Below are 19,278 nucleotides of genomic sequence, written 5' to 3' on the forward strand. Positions count from 1 at the left end.
GCACCAGATCTTAGTTGAGGCATGCAGGATCTTTGATCTTTGCTGCTGCAAGCGGGATCTAGTTCCCTGACTAGGGATTGAACCCAGGCCCCCAGCAGTGGGAGCAGGGAGTTTTAGCCACTGAATAGGCTAGCTTTAGCCTATTCTAGGGCCACCAGGGAAGTCCCTACTCTATATTTTTGAAAACTGTCCATATTGATCTATTCCAGCTTCAGTTGATAATACAGATATTTTATAATTTTAATTTAGCCTCACTGATAAGCATTTAGGGTATATCAGTCTTTTAATGCTACAATAAAAATCCTTACACACATATGTTGTGATCATATATGACACACCCTTTTTGGGATAGTTTTCTTGCAGCAAAATCACTCAGTCAAAGGGTATGAACATTTTAAAAAGTATTTAATTTATTTATTTGGCTGCTTCGGGTCTTAGTTGTGGCATGCGGGATCTTCATCGCTTCATGCGGGATCTTTCATTGCTGCGTGGAGACTCTTAAGTTGTGGTGTGTGAGCTCAGTAGCTCTGTGGCATGTGGGATCTTAGTTTCTGATCAGGGAATGAATCTGTGTCCCCTGCATTGCAAGGCAGAGTCTTAACCACTGGGCCCCCAAGACTTTTTTTTTATTTTTAAAATTTTATTTATTTTTGGCCACAGCACATGTTGGATCTTAATTCCCTGACCAGGAATCAGACCTGTGCCCCCTGCATTGGAAGCACAGAGTCTTAACCACTGGGCCACAAGGGAATTCCCTAGTATGAACATTTTAAATATTGATAGATACTCCTAAATTGCCTTCTCACTGGTAACATTTGAAAATTCCTATTTCAGCCATTTCCAGCCACTCTGGATACTAATAGCCCATTAATATTTAACAGGTAAGTTTAACTTTGAATAAGGACAAGGGAATGTGTTTGTGGAGAGAAATACAATAACAGCAGGTACTGGGTAAAAACAATGTCAGCACAACCAAAGGCCTGTCCTCAAGGAGCTCCTGCCTTGTTGCAGAGACCAGCAAATAAAAGAATAACAATACAAAGTGATAACTGAGAGAGGAGAGGGACACAAAAATATCAAGAGAAACAGATTGGAGTCAGATCTACCTGAAGGGCTTGGGAAAGGCTTCCCTTCATGAGAAAATGCTTGCTCAGAGGCTTGAGGGAAAAGAAACTCACTATCGAGGAAAGTGAGAAAGGGCATTCCTGGCAGGGAAACAGTCTGAAGAGGCATGCGTGTGATTGGCAGGGGTGCAACGTGGGAGTGAAGGGAAAGATGTGGGGAGCGAGAAGCATTTCCAGAGAGGGCTCATGTAGTCAGAACTATTTCTTAGAAAGCTTTTCTGGATGCCTTGTATAGAATGAGCTGAAACAAAAAGTATATGTTACAACTGGGAAAAAGAGGCATACATTTCCCTGAAAAAATCTCAAAACAAAACAAACTGTGGTTTGTCCACACTCAGTTCAGTCCAGTCGCTCAGTCATGTCCGACTCTTTGCGACCCCATGAATTGCAGCACGCCAGGCCTCCCTGTCCGTCACCAACTCCCAGAGTTTACTCAAACTCATGTCCATCGAGTCAGTGATGCCATCCAGCCATCTCATCCTCTGTCGTCCCCTTCTCCTCCTTCCCTCAATCCCTCCCAGCATCAGGGTCTTTTCCAATAAGTCAACTCTTGGCATGAGGCCACACTGAAAGCATCTTAATTCAACACGAGTTTATTGAAAACTTGCCATTCAACAGGGCTAGTGCTGGAAGAACTCAAAAAGCCAGTGAAATACCCATTTTTTTTTTTTTTTGCAACAGTACAATACATTAGGCACTTTTTAGTACTTTGTCTAATCTTTACATTTGTCTTGCAGTATCACAAGTGAGAAAACTGAGGTTGTCAAAAAAGCAGACACAGAACAAGACTCCAGGACTGGTTCACTTCAAGCCCAATTCTTGTTCACTGACTCATTCTCTCTGATTCTCCTCTTTCTTTCCTTCCTCTTTCCTTCCTTCCTTCTCTCCCTCTCCCTCTTCCTTTCATCTTCCCTCCTCTTCTAATTTTTATCTTCAGCTAAGTTACACAAGAGAATAGTTGTACAAGGCACATATTCACAGAAGAATTCTATATAATTCTATGTAAGTTAGTGTTAAGCTTATTTGTTAGTAACAGAGACTGAATGTAAGTACTTCAAGGTATAAATTTATTTTTTTCTTTCATGTAAAAGAAATCTGGAGGAAAGCAGTCCAGGATTGAACAGATGGCTTAACAATTATCAGGAAAACAATCTCTTGACTTTTTGCCCTATGCTTTTGTTTCCATGCTCAGGTTTTTTGTTCTCTATCCTTTGTGCCTAGTTTCCATCTTCCAGTTTTTCTCAGTGCCCACAGTAACTGCAAGAGCTCCAGACATCACAGCAAGTATTAGGCAAAGGAAGCAGGGAGGAAAGGGGATTTCAGGGTAAAAGTTACTGACCAGACCAAACAAACCAAAACCCCATGTCAACTGCTGTTTTCTTTTTAAGGACGTTTTCTTGAAGCTGAAAACTGCAATCTTTTAGCTGAGTATATTGCTGCCCACATTAAAGAAAAAGGTTGCTAAAAAAAATAATCAGAATGTATATTGAGTCAGGAATTTGTATCTTCTGTGATAGCATACACACACACACACACACACAATTACTCACCCTCATCCCCAGTACTCACAATTTCTGCTCCAAGAAGCCAAATATTTTTAGCACTTACAGCTATTTCTTGTGGAGTTTCACCAATTTATTTCTGAATAACATTCCACTGTTTCTTAATTTTTCAGTTTTAAGTAGCATGTATTATGTTCTAATGAAAAGAGGTCTTTTACTCCTTACCTATGATATACACACAAATGATTACATTATTTTTCTCTAATGTTGTTTATAGAATTACAATTACAGAAACATAACCGTAGCATAACATAATGTGTTATGTTTTCATTATCTTCTCACGGCGACTGTTTTTGGCTCTGTATTGCTGCATAACTAACCACCTCCAAATTTAGTTTCTTAAAACAGTCATTTGTTTTTCTTACTCATTTGCAGTTTGGACAGAACTTGATGGAAGAGGCTTATCTCTACTCAACTTCAGTTGCCATGGTCCACTTTAAAAAAAATTAATTTATTTTAATTGGAGAATAATTGATGGTTTTTGCCATACATTGACATGAATCAGCCATGGGTGCACATGTGTCCCCCACCGCCCCCCCCACCCCATCCCTCTGGGTTGTCCCAGAGCCCCAGCTCTTGAGTGCCCTGCTTCTGGCATGGCCCACTTTTAAGATGGCTTTATGTCAGGTTGGTACTGGCTGTCCGCTGTAGACTTTAGAACCTCTCCATAGGCTGCTTGCACTCCCTCACAGAATGGTGGCTGGATTCCAAGGCAAATGTCTCAAGTAAACAAAGTAGAAATGTAATCATGATCTAGCCTCGGAAGGCACACAGCATGATTTATGCTGTGTTCTGTTGGTCAGATAATTCACAACAGGTCATGAGATTCAAGGGAACTGGGCATATCCTCCTCCTCTTGAGGGGAAAGTGGTAGAATTCTAGAGGAGCACCTGGGATGGGTCATCTTTGGAGAATATAATATGTGTGTCTTAGTCCATTTGGGCTGCCACAGCAAACTGCCACAAATTCTCATAGCTCTGGAGATGGGTAAGTCCAAGATCAAGATCTGATGAGGACCCATGTGGCTTTTGGGAGTTTAGTTTCCCGAGCTGGGATTTTGAACCCAGGTCCTCAGCAGTAACAACACAGAGTCCTAACCACTGGACCAACAGGGAATTCCCTGGGCTCTTTTATAAAAGTACTAATCTCATATGAGTCTTCTGCTCTCATGACCTATTCACTTCCCCAAAGCCCCATTTCTAAATACCCTCATGTAGAGAGTTAGATTTCGAGATGTGAATCATGGGTGGGATATAAACATTCAGTTTATAGCATGCTACAACAAGTTTTTGTTTTCCCAGAGCTTTTCATTGATAGTTTTCCTTTTCAGGCTCACATTCATGGAGCTGTTAATTTCTTCTCAGTAACTTAAAACCCCTGTGGTAATTGCTTCCTCCTACTGTTTCCGAGGCACGTGTGCTAGAGCCATTAGTCCCCTTCTCCAAGCTACACTGGTTGCCCTGAATGCCTGTTGCACAGCTCTCATTCCAAGTTCTCTCCTCCCCATCATTCTGGGAATTCTGTTCACTTATTTTTGCATTGAATCCCTTGTTTTCTGAATCCACTGCTTCCTAATTTTGCTTTATTCTCTTGTTTTGGTGAAGTACACCATTCAGAAGTCTCCTGAGACTAGGGTGTATAGTGGGATGAATGGTGGTGCCCTAATGCTATGTCTACATCCTCAGTCTTATAGAATCTGTGAATATTTCCTTGTTGGGAAAAAGAGTCTTTGCAGATATAATTAAGTTACAGATCTGAAGATAAGTTACAGATGTGAAGATAGGATTATCCTCAATTATCTAGACAGCATATTACAAAGCAGAGACATTACTTTGCCAACAACAAAGGTCCGTCTAGTCAAGGCTATAGTTTTTCCAGTAGTCATGTATCTATGTGAGAGTTGGACTATAAAGAAAGCTGAGCGCCAAAGAATTGATGCTTTTGAACTGTGCTGTTGGAGAAGACTCTTGAGAGTCCCTTGGACTGCAAGGATATCCAACCAGTCCATCCTGAAGGAAATCAGTCCTGAATGTTCATTGGAAGGACTGATGTTGAAGCTGAAACTCCAGTACTTTGGCCACCTGATATGAAGAGCTGATTCATTTGAAAAGACCCTGATGCTGGCAAAGATTGAAGGCAGGAGGAGAAGGGGAAGACAGAAGATGAGATGGTTGAACGGCATCACTGATTCAATGGACATGAGTTTGAGTAAACTCTGGGAGTTGGTGATGGACAGGAAGGCCTGGAGTGCTGCACTCCATGGGGTTGCAAAGAGTCAGACATGACTAAGCGACTGAACTGAACTGAATCTAGGTTGATCCTAAATCCAATGAGAAGTGTTCTTCTGAAAGAAGAGGAGAAGACACAGGAACAGAGAAGAGGGCCTTGAGAAGTTGGAGGAAGAGATTAGAGTGATGTAGCCACAAGGAATGACTGGAGCCACCAGAAGCTGGAAGAGACAAGAAAAGTTCTGCCTTAGCGCCTCCGGAGGGAGTGTGGCCCTGCAGGTACCTCAGTTTCACACTTCTGGCTTCCAGAACTGCAAGAGAATACTTTTCTGTTCTTTGAAGCCACCAGGTTGTTGCAATTTGTTCATGGCAGTCTTAGGAAATGAACACAGGACACATAGGCATAAACAATATTTTTGGAAAATGTTAATGATACATGCATTCTTTTTTAATTTATGTATTTTTGGTTATGCTAGGTCTTTGTTGCTGTGTGCACGCTTTCTTAGTTGTGGTGAGCTGGGGCTACTCTTTGTTGCAGTGCTCAGACTTCTCATTGCAATAGCTTCTCTTGTGAAGCATGGACTCCAGGTGCATGGGCTTCAGTAGTTGTGGTACATGGGCTTAGTTGTTCCATTGCATTTGGAATCTTCCTCCACCAGGGATCTAACTTATGTCGCCTACATTGACAGGTGAATTCTTATCCACTGTGCCACCAGGGAAGTCCATTCTTGATTTATAGTTTGGCTGGGTATGGAATTCTAGTTGCAAAATAATGATTTTTTTTTGTATTTATCTTTCCTGATACATTTATAAGTTAGCATTCTTCTCTAATTAAGAACTTCTCCTGTCCACTCCTGTGTTTTCTATTTTACTACTAGACTATTCAATGTGTATCATCAGTTCCTATCACTATTCAATATGATGCTCAAATTACCCCCAATTTTAACCAGTGAGAACTCCTTTAAATCGTCTCTTGTGTCTTTTTTATTTTTTACCATCAGTCATTTAGGACAAAGCTCACCACGGATTTTCTCTGTTCCACCTCTGGATCCAGCCATTGCTTTAAGAACTGGTTTATTTACTGGGAATAACATTTGGAAACTAAGATCTAAGTTTTGAATAACATGTCAGTCTTCTTTGTTACCCTTCATAACTGAGTTGTTTTTTAATTCCTCTGAAATCTTTTAGGATCTTTCCCCTGGCCCCACTCAGTGTTCTGAAATTTCACAATAATGTGTCTTGGGTTTGTTTTCCCATTACTTGTGGTTTTTCCAATCTAAAGCCTCATAGCCTCTGGTCCTAGAAAATTGTCCTCAGTTATTTCTTGGTGATGTTCCCCCCTTCATTTTCCCTATTTTTCTTTATAGAACTCTGATATTCTGATATCTGATATATCTGATATCTGAATATTCTGATATTCTGGATATCAGGTTTTCCAAATAGGTATTTTTCCTCTTCTGGCCATGTCTTCAAATATAATACATGATTATATACTGATTGCATATAACAAGTTTCAAGGTAAGAACAGCTTTATGGTTAGTGAAACTCGATACCATATAATGCAGAGGACTTAGAGACAGCCTGCTTCTTACTGAAGCAGTGGTGGTGTGTGAGAGATGGCATGATGGAAAAAGCAGTGGATTGAAAGGCAGACATAGGATACCCTTAGTTCTGCCACTTACTAGTTTAAGGATTGTGGTGGATTGTATGCAAAAGTGGTTGCCAACAACTCCTTCCACTCATGTAAACATATATCACTCCCTTTATGAAAAGGTGGAAATTATTTCCCCTTCCCTTGAATCTGGGTTATACCACTTCCCTTGATCCATGGGATGCAGGGAAGTGCCACTGTTTCACTTCTGGGCCTGGTAGCTTCCACTTTCACTCCTTTGAAGGTCAGTAACTACTCTGCTGGATGGAGGGAGGCCCTTATGGGTCTTCCAGCCTCATTTGAGTCTCCCTAAACAATGCTAAATAGACCAGAGATGAGCTGATTCCATGAACTGTGCCCTTTATAGAATCAGAACAAATACATTCGTTGCTGTTCGAAGTTTCTAATATTTGGAAGTGGGCTTATTTCCTAGTAACAGGAGACTGAAACAGAAATTAGAGTGTGGACATGAAGTGTTGCTGTAAGAAAAACCTAGAATATGTGACATGGACTTTACTTCCAGACAGTAACTGGAGAGAAGACTGTTACTAGAGTTTGGAAAAGTGGTAAGGATATTGCCATGGAAGTTTGGAAAAAAAGGCAGCCCAGATTATGTGTTGGCAGAATGTTTAATGTTACTGTTGCCTGTGGTAACACAAGTGATAGAAAATGTGCCTAATGAACTTGTGAATCTAGCCAAGGAGATTTCCAGGCAGAATGCTGAAAATGCCAGTGGTCTTCTTTTAGCTGTGTATGATAAAGTAAAAAACAAAAAGCACTAAGTAAACATATGTTTGGTTTTTGAGCAGAATTCTAGCCAATGAAAGATTTGGAAAATAAGAACTGGCCCCGGGATAAAGATCAAATCATGTGTGGTCGCAAAATCTTTTTTTTTTTTCAAAAAATTTTATTTATTTATCTATTTTTTACTGCACTGGGTCTTTGTTGCTTTGCACAGTCTTTCCCTAGTTGTGACAAGTGGGGGCTTCTTTTTGTGGCAATGCATGAGCTTTTCATTGCAGTGTCTTCTCTTGCTGCAGAGCACAGGCTTCAGTAGTTGTGGTTTGCAGGCTCAGTAGTTGCGGCTCAGAGGCTCTAAAGTGCAAGCTTAGGAGTTATGGTGCACAGGCTTAGCTGTTCCAGGCATGAAGGACCTTCCCAGACCAGGGATGGAACCCAGATTCCCTGCATTGGCAGGCAGATTCCCATCCACTGTGCCACCAGAAAAGTCCCTTTTCTTTATTTTTAAGATTCCAGAAAGATTTAATGTGTTACTTTGAAGGCCATCTCAGGGCTTCTAAGAATCTTAAGTGCATTGTTCTAACTTGACAAACTCAAAGTAAGAGAGATCTTTTTTAGAAAGGATAATCAATATGAATAATCAATGTGAATTTTGGAGCATTTGGATGTTAAGCCTCATTAAAATTTACAGAAATTCCTCAAAGGTTTTGAGAAAAATTCCATTGGATATAAATTTTGGAGCACGGAATGAACCTCAATAAGATGTATAGAAAGCCCACAGAATTTTAAATATAATCATATTAATGAAAGGACTGCCAGGTTGGATACAGAAACAGTTCAAAAATGAAAAGAAGTTTCTGGCCTTCGAGTCTCTACTAGCATGAAGCAGATTGAGAGAACTACTCAGGAACAAACATGGACCATTCTGAAGGAAAAGGAAAGACATCTCAGAGAGTGGAATCAAGAGGCAAAGCCAAAGACTGATCAGATGACAGATTAAAGTGAAGATCAGCAAACTACAGCCCACAAAACCAATCCAGCCTGTTTTGGGGTAGCCCACAAGCTAAGAGGCCTGGCAGCTCCAGCTTTTGCTTCTTGAGAGCTGGCTGCCATGACTATCCTGGTGTAGAGGAGGACCTGGCAGATGACAGTCCAAGGGACAGAGAGATTCAGTCTGCTCCCAGGCATTCCAGCAACCCCAGCGAAGGCACCAGACAAATGAGTGAAATGCCTTTCCATCCTGCAACCCCAGTTGAGCAGCCCCACCCAACATTACAGAGAAGAGACTAGCTGTCCCGTGAGTCCTGTCCACATTGCAAAATCATGAGCAAACGGTTTTATTTATGTTTGAACCACTAAGTTTTGGTGGTAATTTGTTAAACTGCAATAAGTAACTTGTGTGCATTTTTTCATCTCCGGCCTGGGCAGGAGACTTTCTTTGGGCTCCAGTTTCTACATCTATAAAAATCAAGGACTGGATAAGTAGCCTGTTAAGGCCCCCCTCTGCTGTAACATTCTATTATTGGGAGAATAATTCTATTGTTTACTTTTAGTGAGTGCCTATCACTGCTAGCTAGGCACAATTAGTAGTGCTGAGGTGCAGCAGATGAAGCGTGAACAAAATAAAGTCAAGGCTTTGGAGGACAGAATGCACAGCAGCAGAGAAATAATCTGAGATTTGTTGTTGTAAACATTCTTCCAACCATGAGGGGAAATGAAAAAAAAAAAGGATCTTTGCACAGAGTTTCAAGAGCTCAATTCAACTGGCAGAACTGGCCCCACATTCCTCAGAAAGAGCAATCCATGACCTGCAACAGCTTTCTCTTTATGAAAACACCAGTGTGAAGTTCTGCAGTATGAAGCAGACTCTGGCTATTGAACAGATCTGTATGTTTGGATTTGCTAGAGGCCCTAGATAAACAAAAACATTCTTTTGGATACTTGGCTCCTAGGTATTCCACATGATTTGAATTAAATCTTATCTTCTGTAGAGTGCCTATCACAGCACAACTGGGAATCAGAGGCTGTACAACCAGCCGGGAGAACAGAAGGGAGACAGAATCCAGCCCACCATTATTGTCAGTCTATGGTCTCTTTCTGTTCAAAAATATTCAGGGAGTAGGCAGAAAAACACAATTTCTGGTTGTAAAGCTTTCAGTCTGAATTGAGGAGCTATAAATGTTAATGGGCTTCCCTGATGGCTCAGTGGTAAAGAATCGCCTGCCAATTAAGGAGAGGCAGGTTTGATCTTTGGGTGGGGAAGAACTCCTGGAGAAGGAAATGGCAATCCACTTCAGTATTCTTGCTTAAGAATCCCATGGACAGAGGAACCTGGAGGACTACAGTTCGTGGGGTAGTAAAGAGTCAGATAGGCCTTAGCAACTGAACACAAATGTAAATCAGAGACTGTGTCAACAGAAATGCTTTATTTTCTATTTGTCCTTCTGATGGTGTCTATCATGTTTCATTATGAGTGGAAGAAACGGATAACAGTGAGCTCTGGGCTGAGTGTTTAGAGACCCCATTTGTGGTCTGGACTTGACTGAGCTTGGCAATGATGTCTTGGCCTCACCATTTCTTAATTCCCAGGAATGAAATGACGCTCAACTGGAAAGTAAAAACAGAGCTTAAGGGAGACAGGAGACTAAAACACAGAAGCATCAGGAGAAAGAGCTACCAGAGGTGTGTGAAAGGAAAGAATTCAGAGGTGCAGAGGGAGATTTTGGGGATTCTTAGCAAAACTTTTCGGCTACTTTGAGGTGTGAGTACAGTATTTTCACAATCACACACAAAATCATGTTTGCGTGCTTGTTGCCACGGTGGTTCATAGAAGCAGAGAATGAAAAAAAAAACAACAACAAAACGGGAGAAATAGCAAAACCAAGCCAGGGAGCTGAGGTTGGGGGTTAGGGGGCGGGGGGCGGGCGGGAAGCCAGTTAGGAAAGAAGGAAGGGAGGAACTTCTTTGTTGGAACTCGAGGTTCAAAGCCACTGGTCCCACCCAGCCTGGGACTGCCTGCCACGAGGACGCGCACAGCTGCCCGACACGCGGGAGGCCCGGCGTCTCGGGAGGTTTGGGGAAAGGGCGCCTCCCCGGGCTGGAGGTGGGGGATCTTGCTCCTGGCTTCGGCCTCCCACCCGCTACCCAACAGCCACAGTGGCTCCCTGTGTACCAGCGCGCCCCAAGGCGAAGGAATCCTTTGCCCGCCAGGACACTGCGGAACTCCCTCCCAGCGCTCCTCCCGGGAATGGCCGGTCAGAGGTTAAGCTAATATGTTTGCAGATGGTAACCGGGGGCTGGATGCCAACGGCCCAGCTCAGGGGAATCACGATTTATGTTTCTTGGAACTAATCTTCCTTACACTGCATCGACGCCTTAAAAAAAAAAAAATGACTTAACCAACCTCGTAGTCAACTAAAGTCTTTCAACTGTACTGATATGAACCTGAGGCAGGGCTGAGAACTCGACGTGGCACTGGAGAAGCAGAGAAAGGGAGGAAAAAAGAGGCCGCTAATAGGCCTCGGGGAAGTCTCAGCTCGCTTCACCGGAGGGCAGGGCCGTGGGCGCGGGGCCACTCCCCCTGGCGCGGCCCAGGGAATGTTCCAGGGCGAGGCGGCCCTGGCGGGCGCGCGGGGCGGGACGGGTGAGTCACCCCCAAGTCCGGGTGCGAGCAGGGGAAGGGGCGAGGGAAGGCGGGGCGGGGCGGGCCTCCAGTGCACCGCGAGGATGTGGTGACTATAAAAGCCCCACCCAGGCCAGCCGGCTCCGTTCTGATTCTGGGGACGCTCGAAGCGCACTGCGCCCGGCCCAGGTAAGCGACGCCCCGCCCGCCCTTCCGCTACAGCCCGAGGCCGCCGAGCTAGCGGGGGTTGCGGAGAGGCAGGGAAGAAGTCAGCCTTGCAAAGAGAAGCTCTGGCGACGGGGACCCGGGAGAGGGCCGGAGGGGTGGTCTGCCCTAGGGGCTCGGCGGGCAGGGTGCCTAGTGGCGAGGAGGTCTGGGCAGGAGTGAGGGGCGCCGGGTGTGCTTCGGCGTGGGGGGTGCCAGGCAGAAGGAGGGGTCGGGCATCCCTCCTGAGTGCTCGTAGGAAGCCAGACGAGGTGGCGCCGGGGAGAGGGGCAGAGGGAGGCCCCACATTCCAGACGCGCCAGGCGATGAGGGGGGCTGGGTGTGGCCACCCTAGGATCCCCGGGTCGGGAGGAGAGCAGACGGTGCGGCAGCCTCCACACTGAACACGAACCTCACGGCCATCTAGAAAGTGATCCCCATCTGTTGCAAGTTAACTTGACTTGAAACAAATGTGCATTTGTGGAACTTGTGCCAACCAGCAGGAGGGAAGCAGCTGGAGGGACGATAAGGGGTAGGGGTTTTTAGCAGCGACCTCCTGCCCCTACAGAACAGAACAGAACGGAAGAACCTCAGCTCCTTCTCCTTTGTCTAGATTATCCTGTAGGAGAGCACTTCTGATTTCCGTGTATCTGGAGAGTTTCCAACTTGCTTGACCACTTTTGCTTGAGGAAGGAAGTGTCCCCCGTGGTTCTGTGGGCAGAGTTGTCACTGACTTACTGGCGCAGATGCGACAATGAGTCAAAGACAGAGGCTACAGAACAGGGCGTGGCCCCCTAGGCCTCTCCTTGTAGCTCTGTGAGATCGGTCCTGGCGTCTGGTGTGGAGGGCTGTTTTCCATCAAGGCACGGTTAAGACGGTGGAAAGTGGGCGTCTATTTCCTTATCGATGAAAGTGGTTTAAGAATTGCCCCTGAGGGTTATTATCAAAGGTTCCAAAAAACATGTCCATTCAAAAATAAATTTGTAAAGCACCCTGAAAGCATTGTGTCATACCAAAGCAGTATCATTCTTTTTGTATTAAGATTTGCCATTTTAAAGCTATTGGAAGGTATTCTCAATTTGTGTATAAAAGATCAGTACCCTCATAGGGGCTTACTGGGTCTTTATCCAGAACCATAAGGTCATGGAGTCCAGGGTTCTGGACCCTTGAGCTCATACTGACTGTTTTGATAGGTTCTATCCAAAACGTACCATACTGTGCCTGTCCCGAACTTGGTCATTTGGGATGTAGAAGGCACTTCTATAGAAAGTACTGATAGTACAGGCCCAGCTTGGGGGTTGGGAGTGGTGGGAAGTAGGAGGGAAGATGGGAGGAGGGTGAGGGAAGATGTGTAGGTAAGAAGAAAAAAATCACTGAAATATTTTACTGGAAGTCTTCTTAGTTTTAATGCTGGCCTTGATCACATTATTGTAATTGTAATTATGTCCTTATCACCATCTCTACTTTTCTCTGTGTTCCTCCTGCCTCCTTGGAGATCCTCTTCCCTGACATATTGCAAAAGCCCAACCATGCTTATCCAGTTCTGGTGCATTCCCCCCATCCCTCCTCCTTCATTGTACTTATACCCAGCTGGAGAGTAGCAGATTGAATCAGTATTTGTTAATATTCAGTATTAGGAATGTTGATGGTCCTAAAATCCTTAGCAACTCAGGGGAGTTGTGTTATTTAAAAAATAGCAAGGCACCTTTCTGAACCGAAATATCCGTAATTTACAACATTTGAGGCTATGGAATCAGAGAGCCACGTAATATCCAGGCAGTGTGAAGGAAGATCTCATATGAGGCTAGGTTTCAGTGTTCTTATTGGTCAGGGGCGTTTAAGACCACTGTCTGTGCAACTCTCCTCCCTTCTAACTCCATCTGCTATCTCAAAGGTTAAGTCAGTGCTTTCCCCAGAAATAAATTGCATCTGCCATGGAAGGGTGTGACCCATCAAGCTAAATTTTTTTAGTTGGAGTTTTATGATAGGGGGACTGCCTGGATTTTGTGATTTCCTGTAGTACCAAATGGCTTGCCTGTTGTAAATGCTCAGGAAGTACTGCTGACTCACTGGCTTTGATCATGAACTTGGTTTGGGACTGGGGTGTCAATATTCAACATCCTCTGTCTTTGAGCTATTAAAAATACTGTATCAATTGATGTCTGCAGTCATGGCCATTAGTTTCCTGACTGATTTCTAATTTAAGTATTTTTCCTGGCAAGGTAGATATCCTCCTCCAATTGTTATTGATTTTGGGGTTTGTAGGCTCTTCCTGCACCGATGGGCCTAGAATCTGGCCTTTGTCCTTCCTTTGTGTGGGGCTGTGGGCCTGCTGAGGCATCTTACAGACTGAGGGTGGGTATGCCAGATGAACGTCCCAGGCTCTCCTGGGCTGCCTTAAACATCTCTTCATTCAACAATATTTATTAAACATCTACTATGTTCCACTCAGATGTTCCATCTACTGTGTTTCGCTATGGCTTCCCTGGTGGCTCAGATTATAAAGACTCTGCCTGCAATGCAGGAGATCTGGGTTCAATCCCTGGATCGGGAAGATCCCCTGGAGAAGGAAATGGCAACCCACTCCAGTAGTCTTGCCTAAGAATCCCATGGACAGAGGAGCTTGGTGGGCTACAGTCCACGGGGTCGCAAAGAGTCGGACATGACTGAGCAGCTAACACTTCATTTTCACTTCATGTTCCACTCACTAGTGTCAGCACTTAGGGATACAGCAGTGAACAAAACAGACCAAAAGAAAACAAAGCACCACTCTGCTCCTTAGGTTTTAAATCTAGTGAGGAGAAAAACAAAAATGAGTGAATTGTATAGGCAGTAATTGATTGTGAACTTTACGTTTTCCCGAATTAATATTAGCTTCCGAACTTGACTGGGGCTCATTTCCCCTTTCATCCAGCTGTTCCAGAGACCTGAGCTTCATGTTTAACCTGCTCGACAATGTGTTGTTGCAGGTTATCATGACTTAACCTGCCTTTTGGATTTGACTGTGAGAACAGAAATGGAATGCTTTTTTTTTTTTTTTTGCATACGGGAATCCACCTCCTTTTTTTTCTCCCCTGGTGCCACACCCTATTCTCATTGTAGGCTATATCAGAGGACAGCAGTCTCTGAATAAAACTCGTTCACCCACCAACTCGTTCACCGTCAGGTCTCTTCTTCCTCCCCCAGTTGCCAGATGCGGCCCGCATCTACTTAGCTGGGGAGCAGGTCAGCAGAAGGGGTCAGGAGGTGCCCAGGCTTGTCCTTCTCAGTGGGTCCACTGGGATGACCTCCAAAGCTCTCTCGTAAGGTACAGCCTGAAGCTTATTAAACCGTCTTAGTTCAGTCTTGTCAAGAGAGAAGTCAGTAGCATACAAGTGGTCTGAGTTATCCTCCCAGGCTTGGTTCGGAAAGTTCTGAGTCAAGGGAGTGTCTGTCACATGGACTCCCTGCCCTGTGTCTCCTGCCACACCCGTCTCCACACTCCCAGCTCAGAGGAAATCAGAGTCCCAAGGCCACTTGCAAATCCTTACTCCCTCCTGCCTCCTTTCCCACTTTGCTTGCCATGGCAGATGTAGGTTACTTTTCCACATTGTCCTGTGGACAGAGCTAGGCCCCAGGGGGCCCTGATGGTATAACGGTGGTATAAGTGAGGGGCTGTGGGAGTTGGGAAGAGCTGCAGATCATGAGAGAGAGTCTGTCCCCTGAACGGATCTACCCGGCGCTACAAAGATGTGAATGGAGGCTGGGGATTGATGCCGCCAGCTCTGTGTGTGTGGAACTAGAACTGCATTTGAGATGTTCAGTCTGAGGAAGAGAAAGAAAATTGAGAAAGGAGAGTGTATTGGAAAAGAAGGGGAAAAGGACAGAATGTGGGAAGACCCAGTGTGTGTAAACCATGCCAAAATGTTAGTGAATACCTCCAGTGTGCTGAGCACTGTGCTCAGACCTATGGGGAAATGGCAGTGAATAAGACGGAACCCCTAGGGGTGAATTGAGTGGAACTGACTTTATACTCTCAGCTCTGATACTTCACAGACATGCCAAGAGAGACAGGAACCCAGAGCAGGGAGAGCTGCAGGAGAAAGTTAACAGTAATTTTTGTACCCTGAAGTTGCATGAGGATGTCAGCTGATCCACACTGAGCATTCCCAGTACTGGGGACTTGAAAAACCCAGACATGGAGGTCACGGAATAGCACTGAGTGTGTTTGGAGAATTACCAATCCAATCTGACTTTGGTGCTGAGTGTGTGTACGTGTGTGTGTGTATGTGTTTTATTTAAGGCAAAGTAGGTAGAGTCCAGATTGTGGAAAATCTTGAATGCTGTGTAGACTTTTTACTGTAAGCAGCAGGGCCCCACTGGAAATGTAATATGTGGGCCGTAAAACACTGAAATTGAGTTGTAGATTCAAAGACCTCGATTTCTCAACCCTGAGAGTGCTTGGAGCCAAGTGACATCATTCTTCTGCATGTCTCTTTCCACCTACTCTAACCCTGCATCAGGAGCTTGACTGAGAGGCTCTGAGCTCGAGGCTGCATTGTGTCTGAAGTTAGCAAACAAATATTGATTCAGATCAGGCAGCAAAAGGGACAGGCCAGAGCAAGTGCTGCTGTGTCCATCCTGCTCTGTTTGAGCAAGGCCACTGGGCAGAATTCCAGGATTTCTCAGGAATGACTTGCGCCTGTGACTCAGACATTAATCAAGACCATAAAAACCAAGGAGAAAACTGGGTGCTTTCAGAAAGGTTCTGTTAAATAAAAATGGTTTGGGGAAGGGGTGGAGAGTGGAGTATAGTGGGAGCTCCACCTCTTCCCCCCCACTCATGCATTGTTTTTTTTTTTCCCTTGCTTTTGATTTAAAATTTCAGTCTGGTCCTGTAGACATAGGACTGCAAACAAAGGCTTGGTGGGGAATCCCAGCCCTCCACCCCCTCACCCTCACCCTTTTTTTTTTTTAATTTTAAAAATCGTTTGTATCATCCAGTTCCTGATTGATTCATCATGGTTGCTAGGGATGTGTTTTGCGGTAACACATCAACACTCCACATTTTCAAAGTGGGTGTGCCCGCGAAACTGCTGGGTTATACTCACGTTGTGTTGTGCAGATGAGCCTGTTGCAGTGTGTTTTTGTTTGTTTGTACAAATTGCTATTTGGGCTTTCTGGATCTGGTTCTTCATAATTCATATCAGTAGAACTTGTTTTTATTATTTAAAATGCTCACTTCTGGTTTTCTTTGTTTGTTTGTTTTCCACCTTTTTGCAAGCTTTGTTTTACTTTTTACTGGGTGGGGGTTAGGGGAGAGTTTAAGGCTGTTTTACTTGTATGACTTGTTGCAACTCTGTTGTGGAAGTGAAGCATTGAAGTACAGTATAATCTTTTTTTTTTTTTTAAGATAAACCCTTAAATTATCCTTAAAATAGTCTTTATGTTCGACGTAAGTTGCCTGTTTTCCAGCAGCTGCACAGCTTTCTTGAACATCTAGCTTTGCACTCTAAAATCTTTGGTAGTCAGGCAATTAACAGCCTCATTTATTAATATTTTCAAGGCCAGAGGAAACCATTCTGTTCCCTTCATTAGGGTGGGGTGTCTGAGTTCCCTTCCCAGTGATGAGTTATTTCAAGCCAGTTTGAAATGGGTGTGGCTCTTTCAGTCAGTCTCCTTGTACCCCTCTGGTTATTTTCTTAAAAAACTTCACCTGATAAAGGTAATTTTAACAGTCTTGTCTAGTCACCCAGCCCTTCTCTGTTATGTGGAGGTACTCATCAACAGATGGAATTTGCTGATTTTTTTTTTTTTCCTTTCCTGCAAGTTGAAACCAGTTGGAGATCTGGGTGAGGCTGTAGTGTTGGAAAGAGTGATACAATTTTCATGTTCCATAGAGAGATCTGCCAGAAAAGAAGTGGTGGTTCTGCTTATAATGGGCTTATGAATTTTTCACTGTAATGAGTGGTCAGTAGGGGTGGAATTGTACCCTATGGTATGGACAGTTACCTTCCTAACAATAGGTACACCATGGCAGAGCTATTGTTTCAGTAAGAAAATTCACCCTCCAGAGCAAATACTGTGAATGGATACTGTGAGTATTGGGGTCAAATCCCTTTCCACAGCCACAGTTAAATATGCACCATCCAGAAACTTACCTCTCAGGCCCCCACATGCCACCGCATTAGACGTGGCTGGTTTTAAACCTGGCCTTGTGTCTTCACACCCCCGGAATACTCAGCCGCACCTCATCTCCTCTGACTTTCCCCTGTTGTTCTATCTTGAGCCTTCCAGAGTGAGTGATTGCCCTTCTCAAACTAGTGGGTATGTCACCTCTCAGATATTTAGCTAGCGTCATGCATGCTGCTCTTATCTTTCTCTTCTCTTATCTTTCTCTTGGAATGAAGACCCACTGTGGTGAAGTTGAAAGGGCCCTTGAGTCTGAGGACCTGGACCTGGGCCCCTGCCTCCCTCATTAGCTGGGTGACCTGGTCTTGTCTTCCTAGGCCGAGAAAGGAAGAGAGTTGGAAGGTCCTGCAGAAGTGCAGTCAGTGTTACATAGTTTTGTGTGTGTCTGTCTCAGCTTTTAATGAGGAGCAGGCTGAGAGAGAGAGAGTGTGTGTGTGTGTGTGTTAGGGGCTTGTTGATTGATTTCCTGGGTGTCACCAGTGTTTGTAACCTACAGTAGCCCTGCCAAGACTTTCTCTTTCCACTTTCAAGGGTAGCAGCAACCTGACATCTTTTCATTAATCAAATGCACTATATTAAGCTAATGTTTTAACAAATATTATGAGTGGCAAAGCCGACTGTTTCTTCTGGAGATTAATTAGTCATCTGCAAAATGACTTTGCATTGCCAGTAGATTGGATGTAGTGAAGAGACCAGGATATGGGGAAGAAATAAACGGATTGGTGGTAGTGAAGAACTGAGGGCCATGTTTATTTCTAAGGTGAAAATGTCTTTGCTGTTAAGCTTGCATGAAGTAGGAGGTATTTATATGGATGCAGAAGGACACTTGCATGGAGAAATAGCAAGCTTCATGGATCTTGTTTTTTGGTTATTGTGATATTCTTTTTCTGCAGAATGCTTGTAAAGAGTAACATATCAATGTTAACTATGCAAAATATCAATTCATTGTTTCTGAAAGTTTATTTAGCATCTAAAGTGTGAAGAGCCCTCTTAAATCTGTTGGGGAACTGGGACTCTGTCCAGCAGATGACCGTTTTGTTGAATTGTACTGTGTAGTTGCCATTTGAATATGTGATGCATGGCAGGAACTCAGGATACTGTTTCACGGCAAGTAAGTTGAGTGGCCTCAGAAAGTGTTTCTGACACCGAAAGGTGGGAGACAGGGTTGCGGGGAGGGGGCTGCAACCGCTCTATTGAAGCATGTGCCAAAGTGCTAGCGACTTGAGAAGTGGGCAGAGTCTGTGACTGGGAGAAGACGAGGGGAAACAGTGAGATAGGAGACACGGGTCAAGATGCTGTGGATTACAGCAGTTACGGTACGTGTGAGGAGAAGCAAGGAACAATTTGGCTCAAGTCCACTTTGTTTTTTCTTCTTTTTGAGGGGGCTGTGCCGATTCTTCCTGGTACCATGCAGGCTTCAATAGTTGTAGCATGTGGTCATCTCTAGTTGTGGTGTGTGTGCTTAGATGCCCCCCGACGTGTAGGATCTTAGTTCCCTGACCAGGGATTGAACCCACAACTGCTGCATTGAAAGATGGGTTCTTAAGTAACTGTTGGACCACCAGGGAAGTCCTTCAAGTCCACCTTTGCTAGGGAATAGATAGCAGGCTGGATGGAGCTGGAGTAAGAGAACATCACAGAAGGATGGATAGTGAACTGTTGTGACAAGATAAAATAGAGGAATGTAGTTGATGGTGGCGTGAAAGGGCCACTGAGTTGGTGAAAGAGCAGGACGACTATGGATGGGCAGGGAAGTCTGTGGGCCTTTTAAAATCCTGATTTTCTGTGTCAGTGTGATGTGGGCGTGAGAAGGATTAGTTGAATCACATGTCCTGTGGTTGGTACAGCACCAAGGGATCCATCTAGGGCATGGTGAAGCAGCTGTCTCCCAGGCTGGTGCTCAGAGCCGGAAAGGCAACTTGGAAGAACTACCTGGCAGAACCTCACCTGCCTCTGTGGCTGCGGATTCCTGAAT

General features: G+C 44.4%; 1 protein-coding gene across 1 annotated transcript in view; it reads left to right on the top strand.

Annotated features, from left to right (window-relative positions):
- Nucleotides 1-10,965: 10,965 nt before the first annotated feature.
- Nucleotides 10,966-19,278, top strand: part of ANXA2 (annexin A2) — a 42,919-nt gene continuing 34,606 nt past the window's right edge. The window contains exon 1 of the mRNA XM_043471796.1: nt 10,966-11,117. The gene's annotated coding sequence lies outside the window, so the exon portion shown is untranslated. The remainder of the gene's footprint in view (nt 11,118-19,278) is intronic.

Source organism: Cervus canadensis, chromosome 6 (assembly GCF_019320065.1).
Source record: "Cervus canadensis isolate Bull #8, Minnesota chromosome 6, ASM1932006v1, whole genome shotgun sequence".
Classification (NCBI taxonomy): domain Eukaryota; kingdom Metazoa; phylum Chordata; class Mammalia; order Artiodactyla; family Cervidae; genus Cervus; species Cervus canadensis.